The sequence below is a fragment of the Leuciscus leuciscus genome (genome assembly GCF_965113295.1).
Source record: "Leuciscus leuciscus genome assembly, chromosome: 6".
Classification (NCBI taxonomy): Eukaryota; Metazoa; Chordata; class Actinopteri; order Cypriniformes; family Leuciscidae; genus Leuciscus; species Leuciscus leuciscus.
Genome location: NC_138730.1, coordinates 40,787,818 through 40,799,597, shown reverse-complemented (window position 1 = coordinate 40,799,597; position 11,780 = coordinate 40,787,818).

Here is an 11,780-nt window from a genome sequence, read left to right as displayed (position 1 = left end):
TGCACTGCAGAAAAGTTGTGTTGTCGTGGCGCCACCTAGAGGACAGTGTGGTCATTGTTCCACAGGTATGTCGAACATCATAAGGACATGCGCACTGAATAGTTTGGAGCTGTTTCTCCTCAGTAAAACAGCAGAGGTGTAGCTCAGGGGTCAGAAAGTAAAAGTTCTGCCACATGTTTATTCCACCCATGAACTCAGCCAGCTGATTTCACTAATTAGTTCTATCTCCTGGCTGACAAATTGTGCTAATTAGCAAATCTAGGTGATTGGAACAAAATACTGAGGAGTACTTATACTTATTTTTTTAACCTGGACTTTACACCTCAGCAGTGACGAGATATTTTAAGACGAAGAACGAAAACAGCGCTATAAGAAGAGGGTATTTACTTACATTCGAAAAAACTGCTAATATCCTATCGTTTGCAGCGATAAAGGTTTTATGCTGTGCCCGTGCATCTTGTGAACGACTCTACTGCCGCAGGTAAAGATATTTGACAATTAACAGAGTACGCTAACACTTGCTACACGAAAACACATAAAGTACAAAAATGACCATGACATTACTATTTTGTTGGGCATGTTCCACGTTATATTATGGTAGTAGTACCACGGGAAACTTTGATGTAGTCTGTGACTACCATGTAGGCCAAATGGGGTGCATCAAAAACATAACGTACTCGGTTACTAACGTAACCACGGTTCTCTCTAGAACGAGTACTGCGTAATATCTTACGCTATGGGGAAATCTCTTTTCCGCGAGATATTGAAGCCAAAAATTATTATCCTTAATTTTGGAATAATGTAAAACGCGTTGCGGCAGCACGCAGACATAGGCGAAACAGCTCGCGCGCCTATTGGCTGCTCTGCGGCAACTGCAGCAGCCTATCAAAAGGCCCAATCATGACGTCAGCTCCAATGGGGGCGCTTTGCGCCCACTGCGTCACGTCCCGCCGAAACGGGCGTGGCCTTGGGCTATAAACATAGCTCGAGAGGCTGGTATAGCTGGTTTTTCATCGCCGGAGCGAACCAGAGCGTGTTGCAGGCACGGCAAGATACGCAGTACTCGTTCCCTCTTCTAGAGAGAACCGAGGTTACGTTAGTAACCGAGTACATTCTCTTACGAGAGGTTCTCTCGTACTGCGTAATATCTTACGCTATGGGGAACACAGTGTAAAACGCCGTGCGTGCTGAGATCCAGTACCAAAGTCCCAAGGGCAGGTGCCCGGGGCCCATATAGTACATGATCATCAGGGACTCACAGAGGGAGTCCAGGAAGAGGGGCTAGAATAGCATCATTCCTGTAATAAATAGCATCCTAAAAGGAGCAATTATATAGATAGTGTTTCACACACAGCCAGGGCGAAAACTCAGCCTAGTCTGGTGAATATTATGGGTCTTACACACTGCCCATTGATCTGCATGATCGATCAGCGAGCGTTGCTCAAGCAGTTTCAGTATTCTGGGCCGAAAACATCGAGGCAGACAATACCGATTTATCAGACCGAAAGCAGCTTAGCCTGCAAAGCGGGAACCTCTAGGTTATAAAACCTTATAAATGTAGACGGGGTGGCCCAGCCTGCCGCCATACAGATATCTTGAAAGGCAATCCCACTAGACCAAGCCCACGATGAGGCCATGCCTCTTGTGGAGTGCGCTCTAACACCTAACGGGCACTGCAAGCCCTTAGAGGCGTAAGCCAGCGCTATAGCATCGACTATCCATCTGGATAGGCTCTGTTTCGACACGGCTAGTCCCTTAGAACGTCCGTTGAACGAGACAAAGAGCTGCTCTGTCTGTCTGAAGACAGATGAGCGAGACACATAAGCCCTTAATGCCCTGACCGGGCAAAGGAAGTTGGCATCCTTCTCCTCGTCAGAGACCGGCAGGGCTGACAGGGAAATCACCTGAGACCTGAACGGTATGTTGAGGGATTTAGGAACGTACCCGTGCCTCGGTTTGAGTATGACTTTCGAGTCATTTGGCCCAAACTCCATACATGTCGTGCTCACTTAGAGCGCTTGTAAGTCCCCAATACGCTTCACTGAAGCGAGAGCCCGAAGAAACACTGTCTTGAAAGACAAGTGTTTGATATCCACTGATTGGATTGGCTCAAATGGGGCACCTTTCATGGCCTCCAAGACCGTGGAAAGGTCCCATATGGGAACTGAGGGAGGTCTGGTAGGATTTAACCTCTTAGCTCCTCTAAGGAAGCGAATGACCAGATCGTTCCTTCCAAGTGACTGGCCAAGCGTTGGTTTAGTAAACGCTGCTATAGCCACCACGTAAACCTTGAGCGTGGACGGGGTCCTGCCCTTATCCAGTAGCTCTTGCAGGAAGGAGAGAACCACAATCTGGGGGGTGATATGCCACGGGCTGTGCACCAGCTAGAGAACACAGACCATTTTGAGGAATAGAGCCGTCTCGTGGAGGACTCTAGCCTGCGTGATCGTGTTTAACACTACCTCCGGGAGGCTAGCGGGTACCCGTTGATGGCCCACGCATGTAGGGACCAAAGCTCCAGGCGAGGATGCCAGATCGAGCCCCTGGCTTGAGAGAGGAGGTCCCTCCTCACTGGTATCGGCCATGGGGCAGTGCTTGTCAGCTGCATCAGAACTGGGAACCAGGCCTGGTTCTTCCAGAACGGAGCTACTAGTAGCACTGAGCATCCATTTTCCCTTATTCGCTCTAATACCTGAGGTAGGAGCGCGACGGGGGGAAAAGCATAGAGCGGGCAGCGGGGCCAGTGCAACCTTGCTCTTGGAGAAAAATTTCGGACAGTGAGCGTTTTCTTGAGACGCAAACAGGTCTACTTCCGCTCTGCCGAATGTCTCCCACAGCAGCTGGACTGTCTGTGGGTGTAAAGACCATTCTCCTGCTGGAAAATTGTTCCTGGACAGTCTGTCTGGTCCCGCATTCAGGTGGCCGGGCACGTGCGCTGCTCTCAGCGAGCGCAGATTGTGCTGAGCCCAGACCAGGAGGCGTTCCGTCAGCCTGTGAAGGTTTCGGGACCTGATACCTCACTGGCGATTTATATAGGCCACCACTGACATGTTGTCCGAATGGACCAAGACGGGGTGCCCTGCTCTCTCGGGACAAAAGCGCCTCAGCGCGTTGTCGACTGCTATCATTTCCAAGCAGTTTATGTGTAGAAGCTTTTCCCGTTCTGACCACTGACCAAAGAACGGTCTGCCCTCAAGCAGCGCTCCCCATCCCGAGGTGGAGGCGTCCGTAGACACCACCTTCACACTCGAGGAAGTCCCCAGGCTTACACCTGACTGGTACCAGTCGATCGCTTTCCAAGGTTTCAGAGCTGAGACGCATTTCTGATCGACCTTGAGGCGAAAAAGACCGGAGGTCCACGCTCGGCGCAGCACTTGCGCTTTTAACCAGAACTGCAGTGGGCGCATGCGAAGCAGACCCAACTGAAGTACTGATGATGCTGAGGCCATGAGACCCAGCATCCTTTGAAACTTTCTGAGCGGGACTATAGCACAGCAGCGGAAGGTTTCCGTCATGTGCTGAATGTCCAGTCTGCGCTGTGGCAAAAGCTGAGCTGTCATAGACAGCGAGTCCAGTTCTGTGCCCAGAAAATATATTTTCTGACTGGGAGACAGTGAACTCTTCGCCCAATTGACTTTGAGACCCAGGTTCTCGAGATGTTCGAGTAACATGGTCCTGTGTTCTATGAGCTCTGAGTGAGACTGAGCTAGAACCAGCCAATCGTCCAAGTAGTTCAAAACTCGCATTCCCCGAAGTTTCAGGGGAGCGAGGGCTGCGTCCATGCACATCGTGAATGTACGGGGTGCTAGGGACAGGCCAAACGGTAGGACTGTGTATTGATATGCCTGGCCCTCGAAGGCGAATCTCAAAAATCGCCTGTGACGTGACGCTATTTGTATTTGAAATACGCGTCCTTCAGATCTATTGACACAAACCAGTCCCCTTGGCGAATTTGCGAGAGGATTTTCCTGGTTGTGAGCATTTTGAACCAGCGCTTTGCAAGTGCTTTGTTCAGCTGTCTTAGATCTAGAATGGGTCTGAGACCCCCATCTTTTTTCGGTACCAGAAAATATCTGCTGTACAGACCCCCTTCGCTCTGAGCTTGAGATAAAGGCTCTATGGCCCCTTTGCTCAACCGTTTCGCAATCTCGGTTCGAAGTAGATGTGCTACTTCCTTTTTCACCGTGGTTTCGATTCGCGAGTGAACTGTAGCGAATAACCTTTTTCTATAACGTTCAGCACCCATTCTGATACCCCGGGAAGCTTTGCCCATGCATTCGCATGAATAGCTAGGGGTTGAATGAGATCTGGGCTCTGGCCGTGACATAGTGGCGGCCGGAGAGCTTCGGTATGCTGTAACATAGACACCGTGCTTGCAGCGTTTGAGGCGGGGGGCGTACTGATCACAGTGGGCAGCCTGTCCGCGCTCGACTCTCTTTGGGCGGATAGCTGAGAGAGAGCGAGCGGGGGGAAGCCCGTGGGGTTTGTCATGTCTGTGAGTGAATGTGGGCGCAGAACAGCGGGCACATTTACTGCACTGAAAACACCGTCGGCCTGGGCTGACTGTATGTGTGTTGGTTTCGTTTTTACAGAACGTGTGGGCACGTGTTAGTGTTTGTTAGTGTTTAGTTGAACGTGTTAGTGTTTGTGGGCACTGGATCGTGGGCACATTCACTACATTTAATGCACAATCGACATGAGTTGATTTTATGTGCGTGAGCCCTGTGGGGCGGGCTGTGCCTGTGTGTAGGAATGAGCACTGGGCAGTGGGCATTTTTACTACACTCATAACACCATCGGCCGTGGCCGGACATTTAACGTACAATCGACATGAGCCGATTTTAATTGTGCGAGCCCTGGGTTTGTCATGTCTGTGAGTGAATGTGGGCGCGGGACAGCAGGCACATTTACTACACTGAGAACGCCGTCGGCTTGAGTCGACTGTATGTGCGTTGGTTTCGTTTTTACAGAAACCGTGAGACATGCAGTGTGCAGTGTTTGTGGGTACTGGGTCGTGGGCACATTCACTACATTTAATGCACAATCGACATGAGTCGATTTCATGTGTGCGAGCCCTGAAATGTGGCGGGCTGTGCTTGTGTGTAGGAATGAGCACTGGGCGTGGGAATTTTACTACACTCATAACACCATCGGCCGTGGCCGGAATACCAGAAATACACTCTTTATGAGATTTTTCTGGGCCGACGTGAAAACGGCGTTTGTGCAGGCCAACGGGCTGTGGTACCGGCTTGTTTCTGCAAAATACACTGGGACAGTCGCATTTTCTGGAATTGAACGAGCGGGAAGTTTTGGTGAAAGTCTGGCCGCAGCGGGACTTGAACACTGTCACTTTCCTAGGCGGGCTAGGAAGACTTTGAGGCCTCGTATTTAGAAACGGTGTTTGGGTGCAGGCGGGCGGGTAGTACAACGCGCTCATTGGCTGCAAAATACACATATGCAGTCGCCTTTTAAGGGAACTTGACAGAGCGAAAGCCTTGACGGCATAATTTTATCTGCCAGCAGACCCGGGATTCGAACACGGGTCTCTGGCGCGAAAGCGTAAGATTCTGCCACTGAGCCACAGGGGGAAACACATAAGCTTTCAGTTAGCGCGAGCATATAAGAGAGTGTCAACACGTCTTGTGACAGCGTTTGTTTGCAGGCGTGCATGTATTATAACAGGCTCGTTTACTGCAATATTGACATTTCTAGTCGCCTGAACTTCAGAGGGGACTGAGAAATGTGTGAGAAAAAGGAGGTTGGTCCGGCCTCTGCGGGACTAAAAACACTCTTTCTCCTTTCGCCGGCGACGCACGCGAATGGGCGCGAGGGGCGGGGTGGCTTTCCTGCACGTAAAGAAAACTAGCCCAGTGACTGTCCGTTTCTGACATCCCTTGTGAAGGCGCAGATTGCGTGGCACGAGCAAAGGGAGAGAGAGCGGGAAGAGAGAGAGCGTCATCATGTTTTGCTTCAGCGTTTGTTTGCAGGCGTGCGTGTATTATAACAGGCTCGTTTGCTGCAATATTGATATTTCCAGTCGCCTGAACTTAAGAGGGGACTGAGCGGCACGGCCAGCGGCTTCAGATGCAAGGCTCGTCCTGCTGAAAAGGCTTTTTCTGACGGCGCGGCTTCTTCTCACAGGATCCAGCGATGCGTGAGATCCACTGAAGAGATGAAAAATCAGCTATACCAGCCTCTCGAGCTATGTTTATAGCCCAAGGCCACGCCCGTTTCGGCGGGACGTGACGCAGTGGGCGCGAACGACGGGCCTTTTGATAGGCTGCTGCAGTTGCTGCAGAGCAGCCAATAGGCGCGCGAGCTGTTTCGCCTATGTCTGCGTGCTGCCGCAACGCGTTTTACATTATTCCAATATTAAGGATCATTTTTGGCTTCATCTCGCGGAAAAGAGATTTCCCCATAGCGTAAGATATTACGCAGTACGATATAACCTCTCGTAAGAGAACCCAATTCCCTATATTGGTCCACTAATATAGTTCACTTGAGGGAGTGATTGGCTGTGTCCTCCTAAAACTTTTAGCTGACTTGTTTCCTTGCTGCCCATAAGGCAATTAAGCAATAAGCCCCGCGAAGCCGTGTTTTACAGTGGATTTAGAACAGCTAAGGGGCGTTGTTAGGTACGACGCGGAGTGGAGTAAATTCATAACATTTATTTTATTCATAAAATAAACACCAGCAACAAAAAATATAACGTTATAACACATTTATTCCTCCGCCAAGCAATGTAGTTCAAAAGAGGTTGCTAAGCAACACCTGCAGCAACAAAGAATCACAAACGGCAGTTGCGCAGTAATTCATGTAATGCGGTCACAAGTGTTTTGTACAACGGCTTCGTACGCGGCTCAACCAATCAGAATCAAGGACTGGAACTATCCGTTTTATAATGGCTTGTTTGTATGCGCGTTTGCGCACGAAGATCCTTAAACTGATTTTGGACAGACTTCTGAGGCAGCGTAACGGTTTAATGATCTACAGCAAAACAGAGAGAGCTTTTGTAAAACCTACCCTATTATTTAATTACTACAATAGTAATTTCTCACTAGAAATTACATTAAAAGTGGAAAACGTTCGTCAAAAACGTACATTAACAACATACAAACCAACCACCAACTGCAACTTTCAGATGCCACCTTTTTTTCCCTTTTTGCTGCTTAAAGGGATAGTTCACCCAAAAATGAAAATTCTGTCATTAAACCCTCATGTTGTTCCAAAACTGTAAGACTTTCGTTCATCTTCAGAACTCAAATTAAGATCTTTTTCATGAAATCTGAGAGCTTTCTGTTCTTTCGTTGACAGTCCACACAACCACAATGTTGACGATTCAAGAAGTTCAGAAAGAGATTGTAAAACTAAACCATATAAATGTAAGAGTTTGGTCCACATTTTCTTAAGAGACACGATCGCTTTCTATGATGAATGAGTCACTCGTTGTATGGATAGTTCATCCAAAAATGAAAATGTAAAGATATTTTGAAGAATATGGATAACCAACCAGTTGATGGGCCTCATTGACTTCCATAGTATGGGGGGGAAATACTATGTATGTCAATGGGGCCCATCAACTGTTTGGTTACCGACATTCTTCAAAATATTATATTTTCTGTTCAGCAGAAGACAGAAATTCTTACAGGTTTGGAACAACTTGAGAGTGAGTAAATTATGACATAATTTTCAGTTTATCCCTATCCCTTTAAGGCAATGATATGCCGCCACCTATTGGCGGTTTCATATTTAAAAGTAGGCTATTAATTCATTTTAGCTAAGATAGTGACGAGGATTGAATGCTGTTTTTGATTTTGGTCATGATTATAACATATAGTTTTGGTTAAAGAGACAGAATGTGTTTATAAATAGACTATTAAGAGTGAAATAAGAGATAGGCCTAACATTTAAAGGGCCCCTATTATGGATTTTTGAAAATTACCTTTCATGTAGTGTGTAACAGCTCTAAGTGAATGAAAACATCCTGCAAAGTTTTAAATTTGAAAGTGCACCGTATATAAAGTTATTGTCTTTCAAATGTAAGAGTCGACTCTGAGTCAATGAAATGAATCCTTTTTCAAACGAGTCATAAGCCGTTTCGTTGTGACGTCAAGACGAAACATTAGCATATTGGCCGCCCACTTATTGCGCGTGCAGATACCAGCGAAAACTTGAACCTCAAATACAGCTGATTCCTGTGGATACTGGATAGCATCATGTCAAGGAAACGCTGTGCTCTACAATGTGAAGGTAAAACCTTTTTTTTTTCATTACCCAAGGATGAGCATGTGAAGAATCAGTGGTTAACTTAAAATTCATCTTTACCATGATACCACAGCAGTATAATCCTAAACTTTTGCTGTGTTCCCTTTATTTTACTGACAACTGCTTCTCAAATCTCGGTTCAATGCAGGATTCGCAAAACGCTTGCTCTAGAAAGATGGTGTTAAAAATACTTAGTTTTTAGCTGTATATTGTGTAGGTCTCCTGCTAACTGGCTAACTCAAGTTATCACTGTCTTACTGAAATTCTTCTGCAAATCAGTTTGTGGACCACTATTACCTAAAATCTATAAATGCAGATTGTCTGTCGTTCTCACTACTTTGAGGAAAGATAAAGCATGGAGCAAGTTCTGTTTTACCAACATTTATGTTACATCAGTCATTCACATTAGATCATTCACTCTAGAGCTTGGCTAATGTAATGTATACATTGCATACATGCACTGTTATTGTTTTCACGTGTTCACCGCAATATATTAGAAAAATACTCGGTAAATAAATTATTACAAATAAAATAAACGGTTTGTTGATGGACATGCACTTGTTAACGCTGATGGTGAGGAATTACAGTCGCAACATCTCATAATGTAACTTACCTCAAACTGAGTAGTGTATCGCTGAGAAACGTCCTGCTCGAGTCGTCCTTGCGATGGAGGTAGCAATTGGGTTGAATAACTAATTCTCGCGCTAACATTGATATGGTAAAATCAACGTCATTGTTCATTACTGTCTTTAGTTTACGGTGTAGGAAGCCTCAGTCAGGCAGACCTGACGTTGTTATGGCAATGGGCGTTTTTGTTTTCGACGCGCGCGCTGTTCGCGGTTAACCAACCACAACAGACTGAGCTGTTTGGCCAATCAGAGCAGAGTAGCTCGCGGAAAGGAGGGATTTAGAGAGATTGATTCAGACGAGTTGTTTGAGAATTATTGAAAATGTGGTGATGTGGAAATGTATATTATGAGGAAATTAAACAGTTTTTTTTACCTTTGATGTAAACCTGTTGTAGGAGATTCAAAAACAACATTAGGAAACTTTAAAATAGCATAATAGGGGCACTTTAATAAATAAAACAGCAATAATAAAGTAATTGTGCTATATTTTTGTCTGTCTGTTTTGCTCATTGCGGGCCATAGCTAACTGCTAGTTGGTCAGACTAGTTCTTAAGACAGTGTGGCTGTGTTTATGCAACTAGCTCCTGGTACATTACTCTACTTTTAAAAATCGATTTTAATTATTTTAAAGTAAAAAAAAAAAAAAAAATTTACTTATGGAGATATTTTTGATTTTGCAATAAACACTATGCTATATTAGATCGAATTTTGGTTACTTTTAATATTTCATATTTCAATAAAATTAAGAACTAAGATGTTCATAATTTGACTATATATATATATATATGTATATATATATATATATTTATATATATATATATATATATATATATATAATTTTTTAAAACACAAAAAAACATATTTTTTTACTTGTACTTTTACTTTACCTGTCCTCTCTAAATTACATTTTTTTTCTTTTTTCTGTTCAGATATATAATGTTATTCCGACACCATCTGCTGGTCATAGAAGGAAGAAAACGTTCAATCTATACCATAAAAAGGAGGAACTAGCACAGCCTACAAACTAGGGGTGTAACGATACACCAATGCCACGGTTCGGTTCATATCACGGTTTTGGAGCCACGGTTCGGTTCGGTTCGGTTCGGTTCTGTTTGCTGTGGGGGCAGGGTTCATGGCAGGGCACCAGCAATAATAACGCTAGATTAACTTTAACTTTATTAACTGAACTTTATACAGTGGCTTCAGCCTTTCTTTAGAGCACTTAGCACACCTGAGTTAACTAAAATGAAATAAATGCCTCCACTGACTAGTCAGAAATAAACTGCACACCTGAGTAGGGTTGCCAACTTCAGAAAAGTAAAATGCGGGACAATCGTGGTTCTTTATAGGAAAACAAGGGACACTCAAAATATTTGTACTGCATCGCACAATGTACATCATTTCATTGTCTGCAGACAGTTAAGTATATGTTTAAAAGGTTATCAGACAAACACATTTGTATTGCTTAACCTATTTATGTACAATTTAATTCTAAAAATTATTGTAAAGTCATACAAACAAAATGTCACATTACAAACAAACCACCATTCAAAATAACAGCATTTATCTGAAATAGAAAGCTTTTTTAACATTATACATAGGCCTACAGTTCAAAAGTTTGAGGTTTGTAAGATAATTTTTTGGGGGAAAGAAATTAAAGAAAGTAATTGCCTACTTTTATTCAGCAAGGATGCATTACGTTAATCAAAAGTGACAGTAGCCTACATTTATAGTGTTACACAAGCTTTCTATTTCAAATAAATATCTTATGATCTTTACATTCTTCATAGAATCCTAGGGGGGAAAAAACAAACCAGTCTTAAACATTAATAATAATCAGAAATGTTTTGTGAGCATATTATTCCCTCAGGTAGATTACATGTTTTCTTGCGTGGCTGGATGTTGGACTCATGAACAATAATCACGTTGTTTGCATTCGCTAAAATTGATTTGCCGAAATCAAAACGTGGACAGTGAAAAGGAATTACCGTTAGCGCGAGACGAGTCCGGCTTGAAGCGGAAGCGACCAGACGGCAGAGGATTATGTTCGCAAAACAAACAATGATTTGTCTCAAAACGATGATTAAAAAATGCTGTGATATGTCATCATATTGGATGATGACAGGTGTCGGTGATTCGTGATCAGCACTGCTGCTGTTGCTGCTGTATCAGTCAGTGGTTGTGACCGGAGGGTCTTCAATCTCAATATGAGTTGCCATCCTGAAGTGCGTATGTAAACTCTCGAGCGTGATCGATCACCCAAATCACGTGACATGCACTTTATTTAGTAAATAATATTATAATAATATTTAGTAAAACTACAGCTCTTATTAGTTGTTAAAAGTGTACTCATTAATAACTATTTAATCAAATGTCAAGGAAGAAAAAAATAGTTTTGTGACAAAGTGATGTGAGAGTTGGGCCGGGGCAGCAGGGGGCGGGGCGCGTTCGGTTCGACATGAGAGTATCGCGGTTCGAACCGTGGCTGTTGTATCGCGGTTTGTCGGTTCGGTTTGAATATCGTTACACCCCTACTACAAACACATGTCAAAGCATTATGACAATAACTGAAAGATTTTACAACATTTTATTAAAATATATCACAATAATTCACATAAACCTTCAACAACTGTCGGAAAAAATGTCCCTTTGAAGCTTCTCATTCTACTAGTTTTGTCCCCAAATAGAAGGCAAGCCGAGCAGTAAAATAGGTTAAAGTGCATCAAGAGCATGTGGTCAAGGATGTAGTATGAGCAACCGTTAAAAAAAAGTCAAAGGAAGCACAGTGGATGCAAAGCATACACACAGACTTCAGTAGTTCAGTTTGATCTAAATGGCTTCATCAAGAACTCCAGTGTTATTTTTCTCTTTATCATTATCCCCCAA